The following is a 16,407-nucleotide window of genomic DNA, read 5'->3' as shown; positions in this document are numbered from 1 at the left end:
ATTAACTAGCTGATGCCCGCAGCTTCGCCCGCGTGGATTGGTCAGATCCCCTGCAGTATCAGGATTGAGGAGTTGGAATCCAAATTTTTTATGAAACAATGTCGCAAAGTTCCTCTATCGATTAAAAAAGAAATGACGCAAATCGGTTCAGAAATCACGGAGATTTCGGTGTACATAGGTAGAAAAACACAACTCCCTTTTTGAAAGTCGGTTAAAATAGTAGCCTATGTTACTCCCTGGTCAATTCTCTACTTGTCTGTGAAAATCCCGTCAAAATCGGTTCAGCCGTTCCGAAGATTAGCCTTTTCAAACAGACAGACAGACAGACAGACAGACAAAAATTTTAAAAACGTGTGATTCAGTCACAGTATCGTTCAAATAACCATGTGACCTTAATATGCGGTAGTTATTTCGATATTACAGACAGACACTCCAATTTTATTTATTAGTATAGATATTCGTATGTAGTATACACTAGAAACTTTTGAAGTGTTGACTCAGTATTAAAAAATCCATAAGTATATCTAAGTAATATAATTTTCTCTCACTTGTTCGAAAATTGATTCATTATTTAAAAAAAAGCAAAACTTCAATAAGCTCTTTTCGGTACGAAAGCCAGCAATTTCCAATACGACAATCCCGGAAGTTATAGACTAGCGCTTGGCTGCAATCAGGGTAAGTGCTGATGCAGCCTAAGATAGAGCTTTATGATAGAGCGCGCTTACCTAGAAGATGCCTATTCATTCTTGACTTGAAGGTACATTTAAAAGTTGAAGGGAAAACTGATACCGGGGGGCATGTTACACCCTGGTCAATCCTCTACTTGTCTGTGAAAATCCCGTCAAAATCGGTTCAGCCGTTCCGAAGATTAGCCTTTTCAAACAGACAGACAGACAGGCAGACAAAAATTTTAAAAACGTGGGATTCAGTGTGGGTATCGTTCAAATAACCATATGAGCTTAATATGAGGTAATTATTTCGAAATTACAGACAGACACTCCAATTTTATTTATTAAGTATAGATGGATTGAAAACTGTAGTATGAACTTACACAATTAGCCCTCTGTGTGAGTCTGTATCCCTATTGTACCTACCTACTAACCAATTATAACTACCACCCAGCTCCCTGACTAGCAAGTGGCACAAAACAAAAGGGCTGTAACATTTTATAGCGGCAATCGGTGGCAGTAAACCTCAAGATAGTCTCCCGCCAACAATTAAACCGTGTTGATAAAGCCGCGGGCCTGTTAATGCTTACGATGTTCATGATCTTGAGGCGTGCGAATTTCCTTATCCGGTTTTCAGTTATGATAATAATATTATTCCTGTAAATAACGGTTTAATTAACAAAGAATTAATGCAATATTTTGGTGGTTTTATTAAACAGGTAGGCACCTAACTATGTACTTAATATAGTAAAATTGGTTGATTCCGAAAATTCTGATTTATGCTTAGATTACTTACCTACCTATACTTCTTATTATTTATTATGAATTAATTATTATTTTAAGATATTTGCGCTTGACATAATAGTGGTTTGAAATTAAAGGTTTATTAATTTTATTCAATTTACACTATGATCATATTTATATATTAATTTTGAATTCCTAGTGAATACGTATATTTACGCATTTGAAAAACACTAAAAAAGCTAGAACGTAAGTAGATATGAGTTTTCAGTACATTTCATTCTAGGGGAAAATAATTTCAGGGCTATGTATTTCAGAAAAAAATAGCTTTTAATGTTGTCGCAACAACCCAGGCAGCCTGTTGGCAGTGCAATTACGTGGTTATATAATTACAGCCTTCGCTGCAACGTGGAACTGTGTGGACTGACCGGAAAATAAATAGGTACACTTTTTATGAATTTCCCAATAATGTCAATGTCTTGCACTTTTTACTCGACTGCGGCAAAGTAGAAAGGAAGGAAGTATATATATGTTTGTATCCAGATTCTGTGTTCCACCGTAGTGCCTAATCTACTGGGCCGATCTTGATGTATGAGGTGTCAATTGATTCGTTGTAAAGGTGTCCGGGTGACATAGGCTATAATATTTTATACCTACGAAAAAAATTGACCTGACGGATGTTACATAAAAAAAAAGTGGAGGTCTCCAAAAATTTTTTTTTGCTATTGTACCTATCAAGTAGGATGACAAATGAAAGAGGAGAAATTCTAAGCGAGAAAAAAGTTTTACTCTACTATTTCAGCATTTATTAAGATGATCGCAGTCGGGTTTTAGTTTTAAATTTTATCTTGTTAGAATTCCGTAGGTAACCCAAAAGGAAAAAACCGGCCAAGTGCGAGTCAGAGTCGCACAACGAGGGTTCCGTACCTGTACTCGAGTATTTTTTCCGACATTCTGCAGTCTGCACGATAAATCAAAAACTAATGCATAAAAATAAATAAAAAATCTGTTTTAGAATGTACAGATAAAGTGTTTTCCTATGATTCCTTGCTATAATTGTTTTACTTTGAATATTGGAAATACTAATTTGTTCATGAACACATTCACAGTTTTCGGATTTTTTTCTTTACTTGTGCAGCTTGTGCCATAAGACCTACCTGCCTGCCTTTCATGATTCTAGGTCAACGGTAAGTAGCCTATAGGTTTTCTTGACAGACATATTCGAATTTCAATCTCTAATATCTCAACTGGGATTCAAAACCAAAACTGTAAATATTATATCATAATCATTGCGTGCTCATCTTGAAGTGAAGTTTTGTGATTGTTCCTTTAAAATCTAATTTAGTGAACAAAAATTACCGAAATAACCAAATAAAAACGATTTTTTAGATAAAAAACCAAACCATGTTTTACCGGTCTCCCACGGTGCGTGATATTGCGGACGAATGCGGACCAGCCTGTACCGATGCATTTGGGAAGAGTAAGGTATCGTTTGTGGTAACGCAGACACGTCGTCCGAGTCATCCGAATCGTCGTCCGAGTATTGTGCGCGGTGCGAGGCTGTCCGTGCTCATCGCCCGTGCGTAATCCGCAATATCACGCACCGTGGTAAGCCGGTATTATGATTACGTCAATCTGTCTCATTACGGCTACTTTCCAAGATTTATTTAGCAAATGAATTCTAAAACATAAAAATGTGACGAAGTTGATACGCCACTTTCTAAAATTACGAATGAGATTAATATCCATATTATATCTTTTAAGTAACAAGCCTTCGATAGCTCAGTTGGTAGAGCGGTGGACTGTAGTGGAAAAATGGCTGTCATCCATAGGTCGCTGGTTCAAATCCGGCTCGAAGGAATATAGTTTTTGAACATTGAACAAATATCTACAAATAACTATAAAGCAAAAAGGTGCATGTCAGTGGGGACTGTCGATAGAAATGAAAACTTAAGTTATGAAATGTATTTTAAAACAGTGTTTTTTTTTTCAATTTAATTGTAGTAGGTGTTAAAAATTAAAATTTCATAATTTGTAAATCAAAACAAGATATAATTATTAATATTAATAATTATAGTAGTTATTTAAAAAAAACAAGGAGGCACCTACTGTAATACGTGTGGTTACGTAGATTCTTGCAGAGTGCAGAGCTTAATTTAATTTTAAAATGACATCCCCAAAGCAAAAGTGCGGGCCGTAATTGTGAACAAAGAGACGCATTAAATCAATTACCTCCAATAAATTCCTATAGAGGGCTATTTACATGAGCGCTCGCTAATAACACTAATTTCGGTGGGCATTGTCCGTGTAATAAAATTTTATCAAACGTTGTCTGGACACCGATTTCCCCTTTGATTGTGTGCATAAATGAATTGGGATTAGGGATCTATGACTTTACATTCATAGAAATTTAAAATCTCCATTGCATGGTATGTTACGTTGATATTACATGGCGTATAAAATGCGTTCTTGCTGATGAGTAAAACAGAAGCGTAAGCATGTAAAGAGATAGCGCTCTACAAAAATGTGGTAGTTGTCATCATTTTAGACGCGAATGTCATGTATCTATTTTTTTACTTTTAACTATCATTACCGTCAAATAATAACCCATCCTTATCCTATAAATAACCACGTAAAGAAAAAAACACATTTTAATTCAATTATAATACCTGCGTTTTGTCAACGTAACTTTTTCTATAAAAAGACGTCCAGACTCCAGAGCAACGATTGTTTCGAAATGAAAATTGTTATCGAATTCGGCGCTGGACGCAAAGTGCATACTTTTACCGATATGAATGCGACTTTAGATAGTGCCTATCTCCACACTTATTAGTTTCTAAACAAATAGAAAAAACATTACAGAACGTCAGTAATACTTAAATATTAAATCTGTAACACTTAACAGAGTAGCTACGTTGTGCAGGACATATTTTATAGCCCTGTTTTCCTACAAGTTTACCTACTTAATGGGTGAATTTCACGCTCAGTTTTCAAAAGCCGCACGCACCCTTGTAAAGTGACATGAATTTCCAATAGAATTACTTCATTTACAAAGGGGCTCGTCAGGTTGTTCTACCCCAATCTACGCGAATAATAATTATAATAAAATAAATGAACAACATATTTAGCGTCGTTCAAAATAAATACCTAAGGGAAATTTCGTAGCAGTGTGCCAAATAACTGTATTGCAGATTTGTATTTTTTTGTATTTATTATATAGCCCTTGGCCCTGATTTCCCGTTATATTTTAACTGTATCTTTTCCCATTATATTTTAACTGTATTCAAAACTACAATTTGTGACGTCAAATTAGAGGTTCTTGTCAAGTTCTTATATGAAAAACTGTCAACGCCATAAAATCATTTTCGCGGTAGTAGGTAAGTATAAGTAAGTAGTTACGATTTAAGTGTTATTCGGAATAAGGGCCCAGGATTGTAACCATAGATATATCTATAAATTAATGTCGCTTAGGGAGGAACTAGGAATATAGATTCCCTGAGGAACTCACTTTCCCAGAGGAATTGACAAAATTGAGTCTACAGATAATGAATTAAGAAGTTTTTACGAAGATTGTTTAATTGAACAATATTAGATGCAAATCTTGTGCTAGAGCTAGACCATAGGTATTTTAGTTAGGTACTGATTCTCGTAACACAATATTGTAAATTATGAAAAAAATTGTCAAAGTTGGCGAGGCGTATATTGCTCATATGCAATTAGTAAAACGCAAGAGGACCAGGACGAAAATAGAGAATGCTTTTTAAACGTTATCAGAAATTTAATAGCATTCCCGACTAGTAGGCACGCCCAGTGACTTTGATATTTTCGGCGGCATTAATTAAAAAATTATAAAGCTTCCCCCCACCCGCTATTGTCCGACCCCCACAAAGCATTTATATCGGGGAAAAAGATAAATATGCGAGACGCAGGTAATTGCGAGCGCTTTTATTGAGCTGTTGTTTGATTTCAAAGGCTTTTATTGTATCGCTATGCAGACGTATACGGGAGTGTTTGCATATCTACACACTTAATAGGGCTCTCTGGTTGCAGGAGTTTAACTGATGAAATTAATATGTTGATTTTTTTGCAGACAAGGACTTAAATTGGTTCCTGTTTTATTATGACTAATAAATAAAATATGTGAATTTAGATTTTGATCGGTTTGTAAGTAGATACCTAACAATAAAATTATTCTGAAATCATTTTTCTACCTAATTATTCAACCGAAAACAATGAAACCACTTAGGTTCTTAACAATGTAAACTTAAAATTAATGTAATATTGTTTTTTAAACCGCACAAAATAAAATCTCACTGGCAGTTTATTTGAATTACATCGTAACAGAAGGTGGTAGAGCCATCTCAGGGAACAATGGATCCCAGGATAGACCCCAGTAATTATGATTGAGCGGGAAACGGATAAAAATAAAGGAGGTATTGTTTCAGACATAATTAGGGTTTGTAGTCCCATCGGGGTGTGAATCGCAAGTCACGGGACTAACACGGATTTCATATTTCGCTGATTTGTAAATATTGCCGTCTCTATGAGAAGGTTTTATAATTTTATGTCAACATTGGTTTCAATAAACATAAAATAAAATAACTAAACATTTGCCTGTAATTTTGAATGCAAATATCTTTGGGCTTAGACCAATTTACTAATTGATAAGAACCACGACTGTTGAGTGGTGGTCTAAAGAACTTCAACAACTTTAATAATATGACAGGTTATTTTGTGCGACATGGCATGCCCTAGAAGTATAACATACCTACCTACATATCATATTAGCTATCTTTCTGCGAGTTTAGGGAAATCAACCAAGGCAACTTTCTGCAGCGATTCAGTAACGAATAGCGATAAAGCCGCCAAGAAGGTCTACAGTAATGTACCTACCTATGTATCTCTACAAAAGTCGCCGTGTACGATGCCCCTTAGTAAAATGCCTAGAAACAGGAAGAATATGGCGAATCTTATCTTAGAGAACTTCCCTAATTGTTTCAACGATATAAGTAATTGGGTAAAAATATACTTCAAAGTAATATGATAGAAATCACTTATCATTATAAATGATAATAAAACATTTATAAACCTACGAGGAGTCTCAGATATGCTAAAATAAATTACCATCTCAAGTTTCGTCGCCATAATGACATGCAAGGAGCGATTATGAATATTAATATGGCGACACTGCAGGTTAGCGGTTCAACGCTAATTCTGATAGACAAGCCTTCTTGACGGTTTGCGTTACGGTAATTTATGCGGATATCGTCTTATGTCACCTATGATATTCCTAAGGGATTTCATATGAGCATATATTTTAGTAAGTTCTATTTTTCAGATACCGCAGTTAGCTTATCGACGGTGACTACCGTGGTGCGCTTTTTCGTAAAAGTAGGTTTGCCGTAAGTGGTTTTTAAGTTATAGCTAAAAAGAGTGTGAGATTTCAAAACCTGATTTTTCTAACAAATAGTGCTGCATAGTACCAAGGTTTTTTCTTAATTTTTAGTTAGGTCCTTTCTTTTTTGGAAACTCTAATTTTTACAGTTAAGCAACTGCTTTTTAGAAATAGGACGGTAGTGACGACAGTATAAGGTTATTCACAACAGGCTCATAGATAAGTGCAACTTGCAAGTACATATTGGACAAAACGGGGAACTACTAAGAGAAGGAATTATTAAGGTTAAATTAATGGGGACACCTACTTGCTACTTGATTCAATTTCTTGTAACCTATTTCAATACGAAAGGTAGCAGACACAAACTTTTGCAAAGCTAAACTAGCGGCACGCTATGATGGCCGGTTTGACGTTTGTCCGCTCATGAAGTTCCGTATTAATTGATAACGACTTTGAAGGAAATAATTGTATTACTTTATTGACGATAGTGATGTGCAGAGATTCATAAATTTTATCGAATGTAGTTTTAGGTTTAGGACTCAAAATTTATTTATTAAATTGATTTCTTAAATGTATACAAGTGTAGAAAAATCAGTTTGCACCATTTAAGGGGTGAATGTACTTGTGAATATGATCAATTTTCACTATGTGGACAAACCTCTGAAATCGCAAAAAAATATCAATAAATTTTTAAAAATGGAATCTAATACGATCGTCACATAGGATCGCTGGCTAGCACAACTACTACCTCCGGCAAACTCGCGTCAATGCTCAATGCAAAACAAAGCAGTTTCGAATTGACGTTTTAATATGTTTCTTGTGTGCATATAAAGTATGTATATTCATTTTCGTTCAAATATTCAGTTCGTTCAAATAAATTAAATAAACATATACATTTTTGTTTTATTAAACCTATTTAATCAGGTACAAAAACAAAACTTAATTGTTTTTTGTTCCAGAATAAATTGACATTCCACATCACTATTGTAATGTGTCAAACCGGCCATCATAGCGTGCCGCTAGTGTAGTTTAAATCCACTAATTAAATCCGAGCCAAACTAAGTTCGATCCTCATTGCTCGAGATAAAGCCATAATTAAGGGCTTTCTCGATCGATTAACTTAATCCGAGTTTAAATAGACGCTAACTCCGAGAGAAAGGTTTACTCCGCCGTGAAATGGCATTAGGTTTTCGCGCGTTTTATGCCTCAGACGAGTCGCTAAGAAAGGGGGATTTGATGGGAGATTGACTTAATTGGGCCATCGTAAATTAGTGAAAAGTTTACTCAAATGACACGCCCTTAAAGGATTGTATTTCAGTGTTTGTCAATAAACTTAACATTGAAGTCACAAACATACTAACTTTAAATCGATTTTCACGAGCGCAGTAATTTATAGTAATTATACACTTTCGCATTTATAAGTATATATATATATATATATATATATATATATATATATATATATATACTTATAAATATTATATATATATATATATATATAATATTATAAATGCGAAATGTCAGTCTATCTGTTACCTCTACCTTTTCATGGCGAAATGAACAGATACGGACATAGGCTAATTTTTATTCCGGAAAATGAAAGAGTTTCTACGGGATTTTCAAAATAACTAAATCTACGTGGACGAAGACGTGTGCGTCATAATATATTACATGAGTGAAAGATGTCTGTCTTTTTATTTTTCAGAACCAATCACACAGCGACCTTGATGTAACTTCTTACGAGATATAGTAATAATTTACGATATGGTTCTTGTTGCGGAACATAGCAACAACTAAAATAAAGTATTTCAAAAGAGAAAAAAACCACGTATTGTCTCTGAATGTGACACGTGCAGGCATTTTTATATAAAACTGCGTGCAGTTTTGTTTCCGACGTAAAAATGGCAATCGGTTGGTTCATTGTTAACGTTAGAAGAAACAAAATTAAAATAATGTTACTTACGTATTTTTCTTATATTAGATTCCCTACAAATTTTCTGGAAATGCTGGCGTGATCGAAGATATTAGTAGGTAGTTAAAAAGTTTAAAAAAGTAGTTGAAATAAGTTCCTGTATGAATTTGTTTACATTACAAAGCGCATGTAGGAACCACACTGCTAAAACATCGCGTTTCAGGAATCTGGAAATTATTGTGGAAGGTACATGAATCCTGAAAACAGTACTCTCCTTTTTTGGGCACTGGTGTTATAACTCAAAATTTTTAAAAAAACCCCGACCCAATAACCTCTATACTTAAGAAAACTAGAAAAGAGCTGATAACTATCAAACGGCTGAACCAATTTCTTCGATTATAGCTAAGAACACTCTCGATCAAGCCCACCTTTCAAACAAAAAAAAACTAAATTAAAATCGGTTCTTTCGTTTAGGAGCTACAATGCCACAGACAGATACACAGATACACACGTCAAACTTATAACACCCCTCTTTTTGGGTCGGGGGTTAAAAATAGGCTACCTCGCCTTACAAAACCGTGAAGTTCTTAATTAAAACGGCCGGAAAGGATAAAAATACTAATATCGCTCCATAAGATCTTGTTACAACGTATTTATAGGATACGAGCGTAGCGCGTAGAAAATGCGTTTCATGTCAAACGGCAGTTAGAATGACTGTAATAATTAAATCGGGCATTCTTCCTAACTCGAGTAGGTATAAATATTTTAGCGGCTACGACAAGGCAATTCCGTTTGAAGTACTACCCTTTTATTTAAGTTGAGGGATGTGGAAAAGCAGTTTAATGTTATCGATTTCGTTTTAATACAAATCGATATCTTAAATCTTAAGTTTAAAATGTAGGTTAGGTTTAAAATTTAAGCGCGTAAGCAAACGGAACTAGCGAAATATCTGTTGCCTGGCAGTTAACTGTATTTTTAAGAAGCTGTAATTAAAATGCTGACGCTAACTGTCTTTAACAACATTCACTTTTTTTTAATGTTAGTGTAAATGACAGTTTTTTCTGTGCCTTCGATAGCTCAGTTGGTAGAGCGGTGGACTGTAGCTGGTATGACTGTCATCCATAGGTCGCTGGTTCAAATCCGGCTCGAAGGAATCTTTTTAGTTTGAATATTAATTTATAACGTTATCTTTTAATTTAAGTACATCTATATAAAGTCAAATATTTTGCTTCGTCATTTAACGATAGTTCACCTTAATTTTATTGAGTTATAATTTATAAAACATCTTTTATTTGTGCACCATCGCACGTAAAGCCGCCGGCAGCGCTGCCCCTGATCTGTCTCCGGTCGTGTCACATTGCCTTTCCATCGGACTATGAGAGTAAGGAAACAAAAAGTGCACCTGTATTTACGCACGTATAGTAACTATAATCAATATTATTTCTGAAATTCGGTCGTAAGGACATTATTTATACATCAAGTATCAAAAACTCATCAGCATCATCAACCGATAGACGGCAACTGCTGGACATGGATTTCTTGTAGGGGCTTCGACACGCCACAGGTTTTCACCGCCTTAATCCAATGGCTCCCTGAGACTCGTTTGATGTCGTCTGTCCACGTAGTGGGGGATTATATTCCTAGCTGCGTTATCCGGTGCGAGGTCACCATTCTAAACACCTTGGGACCCTAACGTCTATTGTTTTTTTGAATTAAGAGTATGCACCCTGCCCATTGCCACTTCAACTGTACAACTCATAACTCATCAGTGGGTTTTATTGATTTTACTTATCGAAACATCGTCTCCCATCACTATAACTACTCTTGCGTGACGCCTGTTTCCTACAATGTTATGAATTGGCGTCGACGTAAATGTTGTACGAAATGTCAGGTTGACCTTATGCTAAGTGTTGAGCCCTCCTAAATTATTTGCCAAGCCTGTGTTTGATCTTTGCGGTGCCCTTTGCGATGATGGCTGTCAATTTATCAAGGAAATGTTCCATGCATATTCAGCGGTGATGCTCGAAAGCAGGTATTATGGCTAATAGCGCAATTTTCTTTAAAAAGGTCTTTACTATACCAACCTATGTTTTGAGACTTTGTAGTTACTAAGGTACTACTTACTCTACAGGGGTAGAAAAATAACATTGTTCATTCATTTGTTTTTCAACGAAATTATGAGCAATTGAGATGATCATTGAGTTTCAAAAATCCTATGAATGTAGCGTTTGTCTTTCACTTTCCACATAATAATATTAGGTAGGTAAATATAATAAAAGTAAAATTATAAAGTAAAGTTAAGCTGTACTGAATGTTCAACGTACTATGGTCAATATATAATGTTTTTTTAATAAGCTTACCTAAACCCACGCAGTTGTCTAATTATGGCTTATAAATACTCGTAGATAAAGCTAGAAATAAGTCCTTTGTTACCATTTACGAATATAAATATTCAGTAGAAGCAGTTTCCGCTGAATATTTAAATTTTAAAACAAGTCCGGCAGGACAGGTCGGAAGTATACGCTTATCGTGATGCGACAGTAGGTACAAACCTATATTCAAATTAGGTATACCTATTATTCTAATATAAAGTGGTACCAAATTAAAATTTTACTTTTCCAAGGCAGGTTTAATGTGAAAACTGTTGGGAAAATTTCAACAAACCTGCAATGGATAGTGTTCAAGTCTTATATCCTGCAGCCTAGAAACTCACGTGGTGGAAGTGATTTCTAAGCAGTAGGCGACACGTCAAGCTACATCCGTTGTAGTCATTTTAATGCATGCCTTAGAAAGTAAAGCATTTCGATAAAGTGCTACTTAACAATAATTTAGAAATAAAGTGCGCCTTTGTTTTATTTTCGAGTAAGAATAATCCATGTCCGCCTTACTAATAATTATAAATAGGAAATATGTTAGTCTATTCAGTTACTAATTTTGATAGTTAGTAGATGAAACATAGCTTACATCTGGGAGATGAACATAGGCTACATTTATCTCGGAAAATCAAAGAGTTTCCTCGGTATTTTTAAACTTAAATCCACGCGGACGAAGTTGCGGGTATCATCTAGTACCTTGCCTACATTCCTACTTAATAAATGCGAAAGTGTGTTTGTTTGTCACGGCCTATACGTTTAACTAATTTTGATGTTTAGGACTGAGAAAGTTTGCATCCCTGAGATGGGATTTGGATCCCGGAAAATGCACATGATTAAAAAAATCTAAATCTCTCTCAGAAAAATGTACCTTGGTCATTTTATTTTCAGTTCAGGGTCATATCTTGCGGAATCCCGCTCGAATATGTCGTATACAAATATTAGGAGAGCATCATATTAATAATTGCGCAAACATATCGCCCGCGCCGCGGAAGAGAATTTCCGCGATTTTCCAGAACATTTTGTTATTGGTTATTATATTTTTTTACGCCTTAATAATTTAAGAATAAAACTATGTAATTATTAAGGTTAAAACTGAATGTATCTTTGCACATCTAATCAAAATAATATTATGTAATTCATATCTATCCATTATCCAGTTACCATATCAATGCGTATGATGTTAGGGTACATTGGTTGATTTGTTTTACTCCGGTAAATATTGTAAAGTCACCCTATAACCACTTGACGTCCACAACTAGACAAAGGTCTGTTGTAGTGATTTTCACACATCACGGTCTAGCACCGCTCGTGAACAGAGGCTCTCTGATAGGTAAAGTGTATTAGAATCCATACGTCATGAAGATACCTTTCACTTCATAGTATCAGACTTTATATTACGTAATTAATGCAATGTATAAATGTAAATGGAGTTTTTTTCTATACCTTCGATAGCTCAGTTGGTAGAGCGGTGGACTGTAGTTGGTAATTGTCATCCATAGGTCACTGGTTCAAATCCGGTTCGAAGGATTCCTTTTTTGAAAATTTGTGAAATGTCCTAATATTCTTCCTGTTTTTCGTAGCACGCTTCCCTTGCAAGGAATAAATCGTTTTTTGCCTTATTTGTTGTAATAGCTAGATGTAGAACACGATTGATGTAGTTGTTTTAACGAACGTGATTTGGATAACGTACGTGTTATAATATACTATCATTTATGTAGGTATATCTATTTAGGAAAACTTAAGAATTTAAGAAATCGATAAGGCGATATACCTACTCATGATTAATTCAAACATTTTTTGATTCTTTAATACGAGTATATTTTACACTTTTTATAAATTGGTTGTAATTGACAATGACTTTCATGTGTCGATAAAGTGTCTAGAAATTTTTCTAGTTTCTAGATATGTGGCATCGTCTAGTTCTAGTAAAAAAAAATTATTAATAAATATAGTATGTGTCGTGACACATCGAGATGGCAATCGGGGTGGGGACACCCCGCACACCCGTACAGCCCCTGCGCTAACCTAGTGCGGGATAGCGCGGTGACGAGCGAGTGTTACGGGGCGTTTGCCATCTCGACCTATCGCGTACTATAGGTACATCTTTTTTAATATTTATAACGGCCTCACGGTCCTGTTTCTTAACCAACTGGGAACATATAGACTTCATATTAGGTAATTATTACCATAGCGAATGGAAAGTCAACCAAGAAGGTACGACGTTGCCTGTAGGAAGGCATCTAGCCATGACCGAAGTCTTTCGTTAGAGAGAACTTCTAGAATTGATGATATATATAGATCATAGAATATTATTTATACAAGTATAAGTAGTAGTATAGTAGAAAATAAAATTTATATTTATAGTGAATCGAAAGCCTTCATATTATAGTTATTCTTATACAGTACCGTTTCTTATACCGTTACTGCGGTGAGGTAGAGTCAAAACTTTTTTTAACTTTTTCTTCAAAAATTTCCTTCGAGCCGGATTTGAACCAGCGACCTATGGATGACAATTAACCAGCTACAGTCCACCGCTCTACCAACTGAGCTATCGAAGGTATAGTAAGTATTACCATTTACGGACTTACAACGTTCTGATTATGTAACCCTTTGAATCTGAGGTGAAAGGTGTGCTCCACTTATCGTGCGAATTCGTGCATCGGACGGTTTGCTTCACTATCATGTAGATAATGTAGTAGTGATAGTAATGTATTGTGCAAAATATCTACATAGTGCGTGCGTGAAATCGAGTCAAGCTACGAGTACATCTTTTTCTAGAATCTGGAAGACTAATTTTCAATACAACACACAATAAAAATTGGGGAAATTGAAGAGTGACATAGACTGCTTTTTATCTCGGAAAATCGAAGAATTCCCACACTAAGCCCACGTGGACGAAGTCGCGGCCATCGGCTAGGCTTCGATAAAATCTCTTCTTTTTGCTTGCTTGCTTGCTCAGCCTTTGCTTTTGCACCTAAGACAGATTTTTGACTAGCAGATAAGGTACCTAAGCCAGCCTAAGTCCGCCTTTCGTGTAACTCTTTGAGTGTGAAATAATGTTTAAAAAATCGTGTTCCAATACAATTGTTTTCCCGGATACGATGCACAACCTAATTTTTATTACTATGTTCAAGTGATATCCTACTTCTCAATCGAGAGGAGATATTATTATATTGTGTCTGCGCCACATCTCTGTCACTCACCACTTCTCTATTTAAACCGTTCCTAAGCCTAAGCTCTCATAGCATTCACCACAACTATGAATACGAACGAGGCGGTTTCTGCATCTTCAGTTTCCGAGTTTATGCAACGTGCAGTCTCACCGAGTATATCCTTACATTAACATATTAATTGGGAATTGCAGGTTAGTGAAGTAAGCTGATTTGCGTCTCACCTGGGATTGGGAATGTCTCTAACAGATTATAATTGAAATGTAGATGGCAGTCCTACAGGACCTCAGTGACAAGTTTAAATTCACACTATTTTTAACTGAGAATCTGCGTATTTTATCTTTAAGGATCATAGTTACATGGCTTAATTATAAGCTGAGTCTATGGTTGTAAGTATGGTTGCCTGCCTCGACCGAGGCAAAGTGCATCCCTGCTGGGACAACGGTCGTCCACAGTCCACACCGCCCTCCTGTGCCCTGCGCTGTGCCAGGAAAATATTCGCAAGGTCGGCACCGCGCTTAGTCTGGAACTTGTTCACCCTGCTATTATTTTCCTGCATGCGTAAAGTATAAGGCCATATTATAGGGCATATCCAGTTGCAAGTTTTCTTACTAATATCACTGTTAATGTCATGTGAGTATTAGTTAAAGATGATTGAGGTAAAACAGCATGTTAAATATAATATATTATATGAGTACCTAATACACTCAATTATTTGTAAAAATTACTACGGAACCTTAAAAATTAATGCTGACTTCTTAGTGATAAAAGGGTTTAGTTCGTAATGCTGAAAAACCCAGACGAGTCGCACGTGCCTACGTGCGACTCGTCTGGGGTTTTCAACTTTCTTCGTGATAAATTCTAGATTCAAAGCAAAATATTGATGCCTTCAAGAGCATGCATTGGCAATCGCAATTTTTATCACACATAGTAACTTAGTAAGTACTAAAATTCGCTTTGCAATGTCGTCTCGTAATGTGCATTAGTAATGGATGTATCAGAAATCATAAATTAAACCCACCTAAATACCTATTCATAATAATTTACATAATACCTATTTCATTTGAGAACATAATCGATCAATCGGACAATAGTGGTTAATTATGGATTGTTACAAAACGCCAGTTGTTTATACTAGGTACCTTATCTTATCAAAGTATTTTTTTTTTCTATAAATCATACACTTGTTTATATTGAACTCGAAATGTGAAGACAGGTCAGTCTTTTACTAGTAAATAAAAACGTTACACTTTTGAGACGGCTACTTTCGAATCAGTGCACATACGCAAGTTGAAGCGCTTACATAATGAGAACATAATACGTATTATATGTATAGCAGTAATTGGCGTTATATTGCGTGCCTTCGATAGCTCAGTTGGTAGAGCGGTGGACTGTAGCTGGTTAATTGTCATCCATAGGTCGCTGGTTCAAATCCGGCTCGAAGGAGTATTTTGAAGTTAATTACAATGTTCAAAAAAAAAAATGGCTGGGGCCATATAATTTTTTCTTGGATTGGTAATCTTAGACATGGCAAAGCATTTGGGCTATAGCCTAAAACCATCGCTATGTGGTCCGTGTGTGCCACTATGTCCTATATGTGTATCGCAGTCGGAACTCTGAGCATTAGTTTTCAATAAAAGCGGTTACGCACTCATCCGATCTGAATCCCTAAAAATACGGATATAAAAAACTCGGACCGGATTCAGATATTGTTTACGCACTAATCCGATCTCTGATGCAAATCCAAGCTCTTCAGTGGTGATCTTTGGTATAATCTATAAGTTATATGATCGATTTGAATCCAAGGCACATCCGATATATTCGGATGACGGAGAGAAATCGGATAACAGAAGTCGGATATAGTGCGCAAGTTACAATACAAATAGTTCTATGGGAACGTTTTTTCACAGGTTCGAATCGGATTGCACGGAAAAACTCGCGCTGTATTGGCTAATTAAAAAACTTACACACTCCAAATGCAATGCACCACTAACGTCAGCAACTAGAGTAGCAGGCCCTCACGCTTACTTTGTATCCAAGAGGTTGCAGATATGACAAGCTTATGTGGATACGTAGCCTCAATCTGCCTCAAAACTTACGCTGGCGCTGTGACATACCTACTTATTTTGTCGGTTTTTATTCGCAC

General features: G+C 35.8%; 5 non-coding genes across 5 annotated transcripts; 4 read left to right on the top strand and 1 right to left on the bottom strand.

Moving 5' to 3' along the window:
- Positions 1-3,180: 3,180 nt before the first annotated feature.
- Positions 3,181-3,269, top strand: Trnay-gua. The gene is given in 2 exon segments: positions 3,181-3,217; positions 3,234-3,269. It is a non-coding gene; the product is annotated as a tRNA-Tyr (tRNA).
- A 6,513-nt stretch (positions 3,270-9,782) lies between these two features.
- Trnay-gua lies at positions 9,783-9,869 on the top strand. The gene is given in 2 exon segments: positions 9,783-9,819; positions 9,834-9,869. It is a non-coding gene; the product is annotated as a tRNA-Tyr (tRNA).
- A 2,664-nt stretch (positions 9,870-12,533) lies between these two features.
- On the top strand, positions 12,534-12,618 carry Trnay-gua. Its single transcript is given in 2 exon segments — positions 12,534-12,570; positions 12,583-12,618. It is a non-coding gene; the product is annotated as a tRNA-Tyr (tRNA).
- Positions 12,619-13,563: 945 nt separating this feature from the next.
- On the bottom strand, positions 13,564-13,649 carry Trnay-gua. Its single transcript is given in 2 exon segments — positions 13,564-13,599; positions 13,613-13,649. It is a non-coding gene; the product is annotated as a tRNA-Tyr (tRNA).
- Positions 13,650-15,621: 1,972 nt separating this feature from the next.
- Trnay-gua lies at positions 15,622-15,707 on the top strand. Its single transcript is given in 2 exon segments — positions 15,622-15,658; positions 15,672-15,707. It is a non-coding gene; the product is annotated as a tRNA-Tyr (tRNA).
- Positions 15,708-16,407: the final 700 nt, after the last annotated feature.

This window comes from Maniola jurtina, chromosome 6 (assembly GCF_905333055.1).
Source record: "Maniola jurtina chromosome 6, ilManJurt1.1, whole genome shotgun sequence".
NCBI lineage: Eukaryota > Metazoa > Arthropoda > Insecta > Lepidoptera > Nymphalidae > Maniola > Maniola jurtina.
This window is presented reverse-complemented; position numbering and strand designations above follow the sequence as displayed.